Below are 14,995 nucleotides of genomic sequence, written 5' to 3' on the forward strand. Positions count from 1 at the left end.
CTAGAGGAGTGGAACCACAGCTTGAGAGAGGTGAAAACAAGGGGGCAGATAAAGGGCGAGGGAGTCCAAGGGGGGGTGGAAGTGGACAAAGAAATAACAACGTGATCCCCAAGAGGGGCAGAAACTGCCAAAAGGCAAGTGAGTGATTGGTAACACCTGTGAGGCATAGATCAAGCTGCAGGGAAGATGGGATGCTGTGGATAGCTCATAGGCAACTGGTGTCCTATGAGGCAAGTACGGGCCAGGAGGGACCTTCTAATGTAAGGATAGATTGAGATCTGAAAGGGATCCAATGGCCAGAAAATAGGCCAAGGCTCATTCTAAGACCCTTGGACAGGCTCCCTTTCCAAATTTTATTAATGAATACCAGGGTGTGGCAGGTAAGAGCAAAGGGATGGTAGCTTAATGACAGAGGTAGGCAAGAGTTGTTTGGCCACCAGCGGTATCACAGCTATTTCTGGGACCCAGTCCTGTTACAGGGAGTAAAGTATTGCTGGATAGACATCTTTCATAAAAGAAGTATTCTCACACATTGAAATATTTTAACTTCCCTTGTACACATTGGAAAGAAAATGCAGCAAAAACATAAAATATCCATCTAATTTTTTACTTCTGTAGAGGACAACTCTGTTTCAGAAAGTTGAGAAAACAAACAAGGGGTCAAATATCTTGGATCAGCTTCTGACTCAGGGATGAACTGGTTACAAACCAGTTTCATAGTTATTATGGCTAGAAATTTGAGAAGTAATCATGATATGCTTTCCTGACCATAGAAACATGAATTCTATCATAAGGGCAGAAAAACAAGGACACTGGACTGCAAAAAGGCAGATTTTTAGAGAAACAGTAGTACACAAGGTCCCAGAAGACATCAGAGACAGAGATGGCTATGTAAGAGCCTTCTTCATTCTCTGAAATTCAAAGAGACTACAGGCAATAAAAGGAAAGGTCTGTAACTAAGGAAGTATATGAAAGAATACTATAAACATGTAGGACCAAATTAGAAAAGCAAAAGAGAAGAAAGAGTTGCAATTGGCAAAAAATATAAAAGACAAGAAGAGGTTCTATACATGTCCTGGGGAAAAAAAAGGGGGAGAGGGTGGGGGAAGTGGTCTGCTGGTTGGGGGAGGTGGGGCAAGTGATCTGCTGGCGGGGGGAGAAGGTGAGATTTTAACTGAAGACCCAAAGGAGGCAGAACTGCTCAATAATTATTTGCTTCTATCTTCATTAGAGGAAGAAGGGGGGGGGTGGGGATTAATGAGTGTTCACATTCATTTATGCAAAGTGGAAGGCTGATGAAGGAACTAGGTGAAGACATTCCAAGCCACAAGATACCTAAACATTGGCTGACAGGTAAGGTTTCAGCGGATTGGGGAAGGACTAACACCTTTCAAAAAAAAAAAGTAAGAAATGGAGTGGAGTCACTCTTACTTCAATGTCTGGAAAGTTTCTGGAGCAATCAATAAGCAGTTAGTAAATAACTGGAGGATGGCAAATGATTACTAGGAACTAACATGGATTTGTTAAAAACAAATTATGTCATGTTATCTTACCTTCCTTTTTTTGATATGGAAACTAGTTTGCTAGATAATGGGAATGTGTTGAGCATAATATAACTGGATTTTAGGCAAGGTTTTGGATATGGTCCCATGGGACATTCCTAGAAGAAACCTGGAGAAATGTGGGCTGGGCAGAATTGCCCTTTGAGGGGTACGTAATTGACTGACTACAACTCAAGCAAAATAACTAATGAATTGATGTCAGGCTGTCAGGAGGCATCACCTGGGGTTCCATAAAAACTATGTCCAGTGCTGTTTAACATTATAATGAAGACTTTGATGCAGGAATAAAAATATATAAAGATCGAATTTGCAGATGACAAAACTGTAAGATGTTGCAGCCTTTTTGAGGGAAAAGACTAAAATTCAAAAGGATCTGAATAAACTGGAAAGCCAGGTTATAGACCACAAAATGAAATTTGGCAGACACATATATAAGGTGCTAGGCATATTGCAAAGAAGTATACATGCACAAAAAGAAAATGAGGGATTACCAGCTTCACAATAGGATCCTAAGGTTTATGATAGATCACAAACTCAGCAGGAGGCAGTAGTAGGATGCTGTCACAAAGAAAAAGAAAAGACAGCTTTATTTTGCCTTAACAAAAGCATTTTGCACAAGACACTGGACATAAAGTTACCGTTCTAGGAGTTGATGGTTAGGCATTAGCTGGACTAGTGTGTGCAGTTTTGGGCACTGGATTTATATGAAGAATGGAGAGAAACTGAAGAAGTTTCACAGGGAAGTGGTGAAGATGAGAAAGGGGCTGGAAAGCAGAAGGTTATAAGTTGTGGAACCCCCTTTATTGGAGGCTTTGAGAGACAGGTTGTGTCTGTTTGGCATACCTAAAGAAAGCTGATTTCTGTACTAGTGCAGGGAATGCTGTACTAGTGCAGGGAATTAGATGACCCGCTAGGTACCTTCCAACTCTTTGGCCACAGCCACATAAGCACTGACATTCTCTCCCCCCCTGTAGGGACAAGAAGCAGCGGCACATCTTGTGCTGCTGCTTCTTGTCCCTAGAGAATTCCCATGCCATGCACCCTCTGGTGTGCAGTAGGTTACCTTGGGTGGGGTAGGGGAGGCTGGGGCCAGCAGCTGTCTGGGGTCTTGGAGGGCCTTGGGGAGCTGCAGCTGTAGCACTCCTGCAGCTGGGAGCCTGGCTGGCAACTGGACTGTGGCTCTAGCAGGCTAGGCTCCAGTTTTGGTCAGCATGTGCTGCTGTCACATGCACTGCCCTACTTTTCTAAGGCACAGGTTTGAGTTTTTTGTTTGTTTTTTGTTTTTAATCCCAGAATCTCCTGAAGTCAACCCCCCCCCACCTCCTGTTCTGCAAGGTAGCAGCACAGAGAATGCCTGCATGTGCAGTGTGTGGCACTACAGACAGGTCTGCAGCACCATATACCACATGTCTGCACTCATCTGGACATGGCCCGAGTCTATGAAATTATTCCTACACCAATAAAGTCAGATTCACAGAAATGGAAAGATGTCTATGGAGAGAGACAGCAGCAATCTATTCTGTATCCTGAGGAATACAAATACAAAACTTTAAAAAAATTGCAAATATTTTCTATTTAAATGGGGTCTTAAAATAAAAAAGAAACTCATTTGATCATATTTAAAATGTAGTCGTGCACAAATACTCCTTTTATATTTGTCAAATTCTTTCAATAGCCATAAATGGAATCTCTGTCTCTTTGCTCTGCAAAAAATGAATAGCTCAACATTTAATGCCAAAGTCGTGTGTACATTCAGAGTTGTGAAATAAAAGGGTTAGAAGTACAAGCTGGCATTTTTTTGTGCTAATCTGCTGGAAAGTGGAACCCAATTAAAATGAAAACATGGAGACATGAAAAAATTCTAAATTGGAAATGCCAAAATTATAATATGAATAAAAATTCCTGTTGACATACTCTAAGGGAAGACAGTCTTCATTACCTAAAAGAAATCTACAGCAGGTTGAAATTAGAAATGAATCATGAACTGCTTCTTCTCAGACTCTGTAACATTTCTGATGAACATTTATTTAAAAATGCACCTATACAAATACAATTTGCATACATAAATCAATTGCAAAAAACCCATGAGGAGACAGAATTCAGTTCTACTGAAATAATTTATCTTTTTAAGTGATGAAGAATGACTTTTCCTTATGGTGATGGGAATGATGAAGGCGATTTTTATTTTATTTATATTATCATAACAAAAAAAAGATGCCCAGTTACGGACCCCTTTACCTGGTCGTGACAAGGAAGTAAGTACAGGGTTGTGGGTGAATGAAACTTTTCCTTTGGCTGTTTCTGTGTGCCTAGCTGTTCCTGGGGCTGTCCAAGGACTCAATTGTCACTAAGAGGAGGAAATCACTTGGCCAAAAATGTGGAAGCAGCAGCAGAGAACTGTCCCCTGACTCCCCAGCTCCAGGCATACAAAAGCAGGGAGCTATTTACCCCTAAATCAGCCTAGAATGCACTGAACCCTGTTTGGTTTCCAGTGGTCTGGGGGCAAGTGCTCTTTAAGGCTCAGTACAGGCAGTCGGAAATCCTGAGGCAGAATCTATTCAATCTTTGCAGGTTAGTCTAATTGCATAGATTGAACTGAACAGCAAGTGAATGGGCATTCACTTTTGATTCTGGAAATGCATCCATATGTCTACAGTGGCTCAGGCCAGGAGCAAGGTGGGGAGGGGGCATTAGAGCATGCCTCCCTGCTTAGCTTCGGCTAAAGCTATTCAGCCCACCCTGCAAGGAGTGGTTTGCAGGAGAGGTGCAGAGCATCCTGGGATGCAAGGGGACTGTGAGTTAATTTGAAACTGGAGGGGATATGGGACAGAAGTTCATTAAACCAATTTAACCTAAATCATTGAAGTCTGATACTATATACATCCAGGTTTATCTTAAACCAGTTTTGACCATTTCAAAAGCAATTTATGTGTACTGAATTTCTGTTGTATTACAGATTTGAATCAGTTTCCAATCACTTATACTGGTTTATGTATCTGTAACCGCACCAGGTGCTAGGGGTGGCTGTGATCTCCCCTAGTGCCCCCTACCGTGCCAATGTAGTACTAAAGCACCCTCACATCTCACCCGCCATGTCTTTGATGTTAACAATGTATAAGGGAGGCTGCCTTTTGTCCTCTATAACAGGGTGCTCTGATGCATCTCGGTCTCGGTTCTATTTTGGGTGACTCGGTGCACTCCAGCCTTATGGGCTATGTGTGGCTCCAACCACCCCTCTACCATGCCCCAAGGCTCGCAGATGTACCGGATGTTGTTTGGCCGGGTGTTGCTTTTTTTTTTCCCCCTCTCCGCACCCCATGGGTACTCTCTGTCTTGTCTTGCAGCCTGCGCCCTCACTGGCACTCTCTGGCTTGTCCCCCTTTTGGGGCTTCTCACAACTGCCCACTTTGGGGCTTCTTGCCTTAGGGCTCAGGCAGCTTTGGCCTTACCTGGCCCCCTCCCAATCCTCTGCCCCCCTTTTCAGGGCTGGGGTCAGTGCAGCCCTGAACCTCTCTGGCACCGGGGTCCCCATGCTGCCATGGAGCCCCTGTGAGGCCTCCTCCAACCCGTAATAGCCTCACCCAGTTCTCCAGTGTAACAACAACAAAAAAAACCAATCATGCAAGCCCCTGGGCTATAACACAAAGCTAAACCTCCTGAATAAACTTTCTTCAAACCACATCACATCTTTCACCCGTGTAACTAGCGGCTAGTACATTCAGGCCTTATTCTCTTTCCCACATCCAGGGCCGATCTCTTTCCCATAGTCAGGCAGTACTCCTCCTTCCTGGCTGCCAGTAGAGGGTAGGGAGGGGGAGAGAGAGTACTCACATCTTCCAGTCTGTCTTATAGTAGTCAGCCCTGCCCCTTCTGGTCAGCTAACTCACCAGGTGTGGGCCCTTAGCTTCTCCTGGTTGCCCCTAGCAACCAACACCTGAGCCCATACTGCTGCTTTTCAGGTAGCAGGCACCTTAGTGCCCTGCTATAGTATCATTTCTATCCCTAGCCTAAAAGCTGCAAAAGCTCTGGCAGCTTCAGAACATCCAGCTCCCAAGGACCCAGAACCAGGAGTCTAGGTAGCCTCTTTACCATCCCTCCGCACTCCCTACTACAGATCCACCAAGGCACTCTCATGCAGGTGGGACACACCTAGATACTACCATATAGATTCCAGTGAATTTCAGAAATGGGTCTTTATTGAGTTCAGTGCTAGTGAGAAGATGGGGGAGTAGAAAATGGCAATTGGGCTGGGTACTCATTACTACCCCTGGTGGTGGTTTGACCACACTGAAATGACTAAAAAGTGAGAGCTCTACATGGAACTCTTGGCAGCACATGTGAGGGCACCTCTGACCCAGGACAACTGTAAATTGGTTCCCAATAAGTGACATTTCTTCAAATATTTCAAGTGTTATGTCTGCAACCTAAGAGTATAGGGGCTTCTGGTGCTCCCCTCTGGGCTATAAAGTTCAGCACCTGACATAATTCATGCCTGTGCATACAATCTAGCCTTTTATGGTCTGCTAAAATAATCAAGTAGGAGCTGTCCAGGTTGTCTTTTGACTGATCTGGAATTGAATATAAGTGAGAAAGTAGAAGGTAACATTTGAAATTATGATCCTTATTGTGTATGTGTTAAAGCTATTATCATCTATATGCACGTGTTGTCAGCATATTGAGCATTACTTCCAGCAGCTGTAGCACATTTGGGGTTGTAATGCACCTTAAATAACTTTGGTGTGCGGCAAATTACAACACCTCCAAGGAGTTTTAATTTGCTGCCTGACAGATGTGGAATGAAGCACTGGGCTCTGTGCAGGCAGCCCCCCGTGCAAGCAGCCTAGCAGCAGTTCGGGAAGGCAGGCTCCCCTGAAGAAGGGTAGCGGGGAAAGCAGCAAGCCTGGTTTCCCTCTTCCTCCCCTCCCCCACCACTGGGAGCCTGCATTTGCTGTGTGGGGACCCAATCCTTCCCTCTGTGGTTGTGGTGCCCCCTGGGACTGTCCAAGCCAGGTGCCTGCTGGTGCGGGTGGGTGCCACATGGCGGGGCCCACCTCTGCTGATAAGGGAAGCACCAGCTCCTCCCCACCTCACCTTCCATAGTTCAGGGACCACTCTGCCCATTGGCAGCTCCCCACCCCTCCCTGCTGCTGGAGAGGCAGGTAAGACATGGGTTTACACAACACGGGGTTTACATTGCCCTAAACTGAAGTGGTGTCTTTAAAAACTCATCGCTTCAATTTAGGGCCCCTGTTTCACCTACACATGCCCATAAGCTCCACATGGAGAAAGTGCCAATCAAATCAATATCTCTTTGGTTTATTAAGCAGCAACTTGGCTAGAAAAAAGTGTATAAAATGTAAAACAAAACTCTTAGAATGGAAAAAGAATGAAATTTAGAACACAAATCTTCCACCTGTTTTTGGTCAACAGGTTAAAGGACTTGTTCCAGTTTTCAGTTGTCTGTGGTTAACAATGCAAATTAGATCTGGAAACAAATTCTGAGTAAGCAAGAGATTTGTTGATGGAATTTTGCAAAAAGAAAGTCTAGGGTTACACTTAATTGGATAAGATCCGAGTGACATGATTTTTTAAATAACTTGATTATAACGGAGATAAATTATTTAACACGGTACAAACTGCAAACTTGGTGGTTTTCAAAAGGGACAGTAAAGGAGGGGTATGAAGAACTGAATCTTAACAGAGATTGATAGAATTTCTGTCTTTCTTCTTTTGCATGAACAAGATAATATTTCCATTTTTGTTATTGTGATCATTGGTCCATCTTTTATGGGTAAGTGAGGGCTGTCTGTTTTGTCTGGCTTCTATGTCAGTAGAAAGGGTACTGGTCTTCTTGCAAACAGATTGGTAGATAGAGATATATTAACAAGAAAAGGGCAGGGTAAAAGGAGGAAAGTATTCATTGGGTTCAGCTAGCCTGACACTGGAGCACCATCATGCCCCAGTCAAACACTCTGCAGCACTTTGAGCTGTGGCAGGGCAGTCCTAGGCTGGCAGGCTGAACACCCTCCCAGCTCTCTTTTAGTCAGTACTGCTCCACCCTGGCTCAATATGCTGCAGTCCCTGTTGCATGTATAAATGCTATGCCCAGGAGCAATAAACTTGGGTGCAAACTGCATCTGAGTTTATTACTGTGTGCTAATTGGGTGTGCAGATGCACCAACTTTGTACAAAATTAAGATGTTGTGACCAAAATAAAGACACAGAAGTATTTAAAGAGAAGAAATGTATTGATTGCCTGCACACAAGCCAGGAAACTATCTGAGTTCTTGAATGGTTATAGATCAATCTTCTAAAGGAAGAAAGCATATGCTGTCTCTACAGATTACCCTAGAAAACAGAATGACAAGCTTCTTAAACACTAATTTATAATATATATAGAGGGGAAAAAGCTGAGTCAGACTTGAACCTGAGTGACATATGCTGGAGATTTATGTTGACTGTACAAAAACATGCTGGACTTTCCCAAAATTGTAGACAATTCTTTTAACATAAAGTGTTGTGTCCCAAACAAAAAAAAAATTACATTAGATAGCAGACAAAGGAGAATAGTTTGCAGAACTCAAAAGTAATAGCGCAATATCTATTTTTTATTCAATAATTTAAAAAAGTTAATTTAGCAAGGGCCTCATATTAACTTGTCCTGTTTCAGAGTTCATGAGCCCCTCCACCACAGACTTAAGTAGAGATAAAAGCCACCTTAAAAAGTAATTTGAGATCTTTTCTACTTTTGAATGAGCCATGAGGTCAGCACTCAATTGTTCTGCTCCAGAGAATAAAATGGACTCTACCTTAAATATATAGACCTTCTGTTCTGCCAGTACCAGCCTGCAGCCTGTCTTATTATAAAAGTATAAAATGATATCCAAGGCCAGTTTTGCTTTAGTTCTTACATTTTCAATGTGCTTATTCAAGTTCAGGTATTAATCAAAATATATTACCACGTTTAATTTCTTTTTCTGTAAAAATCAAACTCAATTCCTCCTCTCACACCCCACAAAAAGCCAATATGTGAATTTAGTATTGTTGATTCCCAAGTTATTTGAAGTGCAATACTGCTGAAAAGCATCCAATAAACATTGGAATCCTGTTTGGGATTGTGAATCATCTGCATAAAACAAGAGAGGGATGGGGTTCACTCAGTATCATGGGTTCATGGAATTGATTCCCTATTAGCTCTTGTTTTAAATAATTCAAGAATAGACTAAGAAGCAGTGAAGCAATTAAACAGCCTTGGTGTTGCCCTGTCTTATTTGGTAACTATTGGACAGAGCACCACTAGGCCATCCATAAGGCACCCTTGATGTTGCATTTGAATAATGGAATTGTAGTACAACTTCATTCATTGATGCTACCATTTTCTTACAGAATTTTAATTTGTCTATGCAGTCAAAAGCTTCCTTTAGAACTATGTGGGCTACATATAAACTATATCATCTTTTAATATATAGAGATGCTAAATAGTGCAACACTAAGCAATGGTCCATGCAAGAATAGTCTTCTCTGAAACCTACCTGTCTTCTTCCAAAACATCTATTTTCAGAAAGCCATGTTTGAAGATTAAAAAGTAAATGTCTCCCAAATATTTAGACTACAATACACATAGGACAAATAGGATGCCATGATGCAGGATATCACTTATCATTTAAAAAAATTAGGACTATTGTAGTCTCAATCCAATACTTTAGATAACTTTTTCAATTATTTTTATTTTTTTTGTCAAGTTGACACCACCACTTAATGAATTTCTTGAAGATTTATGGTGGGGGGGCAGAAATCAAGGTGAGCCTTTCCATTACTCACCGGGCACATCTATATGCTCATTAATGTGCCTTTGCTACTATGCATTACGTTTTGTAGGTCTAATATGAGGTACTACATAAGGGCACATTAGTTCATGGTAATGTGCAGTAGCAAAGGTGAACAGTTTTTTGTTTGTTTGTTTTGTTTTTTGTGATGCTTAATGTGCACTAGACTAATTCTACTTCACATTAGCACAGTTTTTGCCATGATGCACTAACGCACAGTAAAATGGTTCCTGCATATTCTGGTGTCTCATATAGACATGCCCACTAAGGATATATATGATTTTACTTGAAATTCAGAGATGAGATAATGATCTGTTTTTGGACAAAATTTAGTTCAGCAAGAAGCCATCATTTCTCTCACCATCTCAATTAAGTTGTTAAATTTATTTTAAAAATATAATATACAAAAACATCTTTAGGAATGCATGTGACAGGAATTAAGCTAATATTTTGTTCCTCTGGCTATAATATTCCAAAAAATATATTTTTAATTTTCCCTGTGGCTATCTGTTCTTCCAACAGCCATAGATGATGCTTCTTTCTTCTTCCCATTAATTTTTTTGTAATTTTACTTTAATATTGTTGGGTTAATGTTGAAAATAGCATGAAGGCAGGGTAGCTATGCACATTTATAACCTAACTAAATATCTGTATATAGATTTTTACACACATCTACATATTTATTTGTGTGTGTGTGGATAATATGTGTGTATATATAAACACAAGCTTTTGTGAACTCCAGTTCATTTCATCAGATGCTGTGAAAGGACATGCAGAATAAAAGGAGAGAGAAATTAGAATTCAAAAGACAAGGTAGCAGGGGGTGGGAGAGAAGGAGAGAGAGATGGGAGGAGGGGACAGCGCTAGAAAAGAAAAGCAGACAAAGCAGGTCACAAAAGCTAATCTAGGTAATGAAATAATAATCCACAGTCCCTGCTTAAACCATATGTAACACAATCAATTTTGGACTTGTATTTCTCCAAGGCTTCTATAAAGTCAACTTTTACCTTTTGGAGCAGTCCCCATCAAACCATAGTTTATGGTACCAACACTGCCTATTCCCATCATAGACATTTTCTTATGAGGAAGCATTTTCCAAATGTGAGAACTGATTTGTACTTAGTAATTGCTTATTGGTTTGGGTTGACAAACCACCTTGTTTTGGGTGTAAAAACCATAACCCTCACCCCCCCCAAAAGCTTTAAAATACCTGTCTGATAAATCTATTAAAAATGACCCATCTGTAAAAACACTAAGTGACCACAGCATGTTTGAAGCTCCATTTCTGAAACAGTGGTTGTTGAAGGATAGGGAGAGCAGAGAAGAGCCACATGGTGTCCAAGTAGGAACAAAGCACCCTGCACAGAGCTTTTTCTCAGGGATTTGTAACCAGTAGCCACTCCCCTACAAGCCATGTACTGCTGCAACCCATCTTCTGCCTGTAAAAGTGCTGGGTCACAGAGTGGCAGGTACTAGTTCTTCTTTGGGCATCCAGGCAAGAACAAAGGGGGGAGAGGGGTAAGACTGGGGGTAAGGCAGGGAAGTCAGCACATTACTGAATGCAGTCAGGGATATTAGGGTGAGTCAAGAACCTCTTGGAGGGTGGGGAGGGTAAATTATGTTTTGTCATCTCAGGACATCTTTAACCAGACTTTTGCTCCACAAACTTTCTTAGCAAGCCTCAGTAATACCTGCTCTTTAACAAACAAAGCAAATTTAAAAAAAAAACAAAAAAAACAAACAACCCCACCTTCCCCCCCAACAAGCCTTATTATTCTGGACACCAAAAGGGTGTCCTCCAGCCTTCCCACAGCAGGTTTGCCATCCTTGTCTAGAAGTCTCTAGCATTTCTCCTCCACACCTCCCTTTGGTTATGCCTGCTGAGGGGGTTGATTCCCACTGGGAGCATCTACACATGCATTTGATCCAGGATCAGTTTACTCTAAGTAAACTACTTGTGAGTAAATGTTCCCAGGCAGGCACCTACACATGTAGGGAAGTGGGGATAGACTTTCTGCTAATAGCAGCAAACTGCTCCTGGTTCCTGGAGCCCTGCAATGGGACCCTGCTGCCACCAGGTACAGCTCTAGGCTCCCCTAGATGCTAGCCCAAGGGTTGGCAGGAAGTACCAGGCTAGGAGGTAGCTATTTCATGGCTAGGGATGGGACGTTACACCCTGCTCCCAGAGGCAGCCTGCTGCTGGGGCAGGGACAATGTCTCCCTGCCCTGGCAGGAGGGAGCTCCTGGCCCTGGCTCCTCAATGAAATGCAGGAGACTTGGAAAAAGCTGCAATGGAGGGGCAGGTCCCAGGCCCTTCCCTGATGCAACAGTGGAGCAGGTAGCAGTGAGCCCCATCTGCAGACTGGGACAGGTATCTTGGACATACTCCACCCCTGCATCTCTGTCCAAGCCCTGTGCTTCAAACACCCAATCAGGGCATAGGGCTGAGACCTGCTCCTGACCAGGACAGTTTCCAGCCCCCACCCTGCACATGGGGTGGAGGTTGCAGAATTTTTTCCCTGTTCTGCTGCATGAGCACAGAGCTGGGTGGGAACGGGCTGGGGACCTTGGAGCGGGGAGCTTGGAGCTCCCTGCTGCTGGGGCAGGGGGACATAGTTCCCACCTGGACTCTGGTGGCAGAGCCTACCTTGGCAACAGGCGGCTCCTGGGGGCAGGGAGTAATCTCCTACTCCCTGGTGGATGGCTGACCAGGAGCAGATTTGCTCCCGGTCAGCCATCTACACAAGTACTATGGCACAGTTACTAATTGAAGGTAAAATTGCTACTTGCAGTTGCCGGTAGAAAATTTCCTCATGTTTAGTGGGGTTTACTGCAAAATAAGCATGTGCATGTGCACACGCACATGCTTACTGCACAGTAAACTATGTTACTGCACAGTTAAACATCTCGTATAGTCAGTCACTCCATCATTATCCTTCACATACCTACGACCTCTCATCCAAGCTGGCTCTGCTTCCTCTTAAGAGATCAGGCCACCTTAGTATCGAATAGCATAGTGTAAAATCATTCAGCAGGCAAGCAGAGTTGCCTAGAGTTATTGGTGGGGGGGTTGTTTCTTTTTTTAACTGATAATCTACTGTCTTTTTACTGGCACCAAACTTTTTATTATGATTCGTGTTAAACCCCAAATTTGAATGAGGCCTTTATCTAAGGCCTCACATACAGGTTATATTTACACTATATAAAATACGTTATTAAAAAGGTGTGTCATCAGTGAAAACTTTGCAGATGATCAGTAAAAAAAAATGTCTTGGCTTGGTAACCCTGTTCTTGGGTTTTTTTGGTTTGAGAATATGAGGTAACTGGTCTGAGAAAGTATCTTTGAATAGAGTAATATATTTTTCTTATAATTCATTATTCCATTTTATTCTCCAGTAGTATATTGGTACAAGTGATTGGTACACAATTAACTTTCTGAGTGTGAATCAAATCAAATCAGAATTACTCCATCAATATATGCTTTAGAAGGGCCAGTTTCACAAGGCTTAACATTATCATGAGCCATATGTGATTGGGGGGAGGGGAAATGAATAAAGTGAATGATAATTGGAAACTATTGAAGAATATTTTACTGCCTATCCAAAGAGGCACAGTACCATAATCGAGAGCGAAAGCTATGCTGCTTAAAACAAACAGCCTCACTTAAAGAGAAAGTGAAAATAGCTATAAAAACCATTTTAAAATCCCATGTTTAACAAATGGAAGAAAGGGAATTTTATGGCAAAGAATAAAAATGAAATGTATGGAATTCAAGAAAGCTGGTTTTGGAAGCAGAAGGCTATAAAAAGAAATTTAGGGCCAGCAAAGTGGAAGACAGAAAGAAGGAAGGTTTTTGTGCCCCCACCCCTTTGACCCTGGGTATACTTGGAACAAAAGAAATTTAATCATGGTGCTGATTAAATTTACTAAATGGGCATAGCAGAATTGGCAGTAATGCATAAAAGGCAGCCATCATCAATAAATTGGTATATATTTGTGAAAAAAATCAAATGATGCATTCATATCAAAAGAAGATTAAATGATCATGATGCAAAAACACTGCAACAGGAAATTGAGAGGATGTGAAATATCAACTACCAAACCTAGACACTTTTTAAATCAGCAAGTGCCTATAACTTGTTCAAAAGAATGCTAGATCATTCTCTGGATCGTTAATGTTGAATTTCAGTTAACTGGAATATTTGAAAAGTCTTAGAGGACTGGAAGAAATATATTATTCTTGACAATATATAAAAGGGTAAATAGTAGGGCTGTGCAAAATGGCACCATTTCATTTTGGCTTCCATTTAGATGGGACAATGTTTCATTTCAAGTTTCATTTTATTTCAGAGCGCTGTTCTGTTTCGTTTAATTGATATGGTTTTGCTGTTTTGATATTACACTCATAGGCTATAGTGGGGAAGCACAAAACTGCCTATAACATTATCATTTCTTGTTGATTTGAATAAAAACAGTAGGGATGGTAGTCCCTTCTGAGGGCATGAAGCCTGCCAAATTTCAAGGAAATAGGTGCAGGGGTTTCTGGGAAACTGCACCTCAAGTGGCTGAGAAGCAAAACTCATGATGTGTGTTAAGGTGCAACTGTTTTTCCATCCCTCCCCCAGAGCACCGAGATTGTAAGGGGCCTCAGGGAAGGATCACGGTCACTGGCCATCTACACAGTCAATATCAGAGCAATCCCTACCCCCTCTTTCCCCTTCCTTTCCTTAGATTCTGTTTTCCTAAAAGCAAGCCAGATGGGACAACTGACAACCAATGCCCATGAAAAAGCAAACTTGCTAAATGGGTACTTTGCATCAGTTTTTCACAGTCCCACGGAAGGCCACTGCCCACTGTGGGTCACGGAGGCCCAGGTGAGGGAGATTCCTTACCCGCCATCGAAGATGACCTCGTGAAGGAACACCTTGACAGGTTGGATACCTTTAAGTCAGCTGGCCCTGACGGTTTACACACAAGGGTACTCAAACCTGGCAAACATCATAGCTCAGCCCCTGGTACAGATCTTTGAGAACTCCTGGTGCTCTGCTGAAGTGCCTGAAGATTGTAAGAAGGCCAATGTGGTGCCTATCTTCAAGAAATGGAGGAAAGTAGATTAATCAAACTACAGGCCCATCAGCTTGACCCCTATCATGGGGAAGGTCTTGGAAAAGATTATCAGAGAGGCCATCCTTAAAACACAAGCTGACAGCAATATCCTGAGGGATACCCAGCATGGGTTTGTGTGAGAGAGAGAAGGAGCCACCAGGCTCCAAGGCTCCCGGGTTAATCAAAAGTTCAGCGGCCCCAGGTTCGCAGCCCCAAGGAGTCCGGCAGAGATTCCCCTTACCCAGGTGTGTCGGGAAGGGAGGGGCCGAGAATTCCCCCGCCGGTATAAAGAAGAGCCTGGGACAGGCAAGAGGCAACAATGCAGAACTGGAAAGAGGAGGAGGAGAAGGCGGAGCACTCTGGCACACGCTGCAGGGAACTCAAGGCAACGGTGAGTGCTGGTAGGAGCCTCTGGCAGAGAGCAAAACCCCAGCGGGGTTTCAGAACTCAGTTTACTGGCCCCCGCGGGGCGTAGAACTGTTTGTTTCCGGCTGGGAGCTG

The sequence above is a fragment of the Crocodylus porosus genome, unplaced genomic scaffold (genome assembly GCF_001723895.1).
Source record: "Crocodylus porosus isolate Cpor-Errol unplaced genomic scaffold, CroPor_comp1, whole genome shotgun sequence".
Lineage (NCBI taxonomy): Eukaryota > Metazoa > Chordata > Crocodylia > Crocodylidae > Crocodylus > Crocodylus porosus.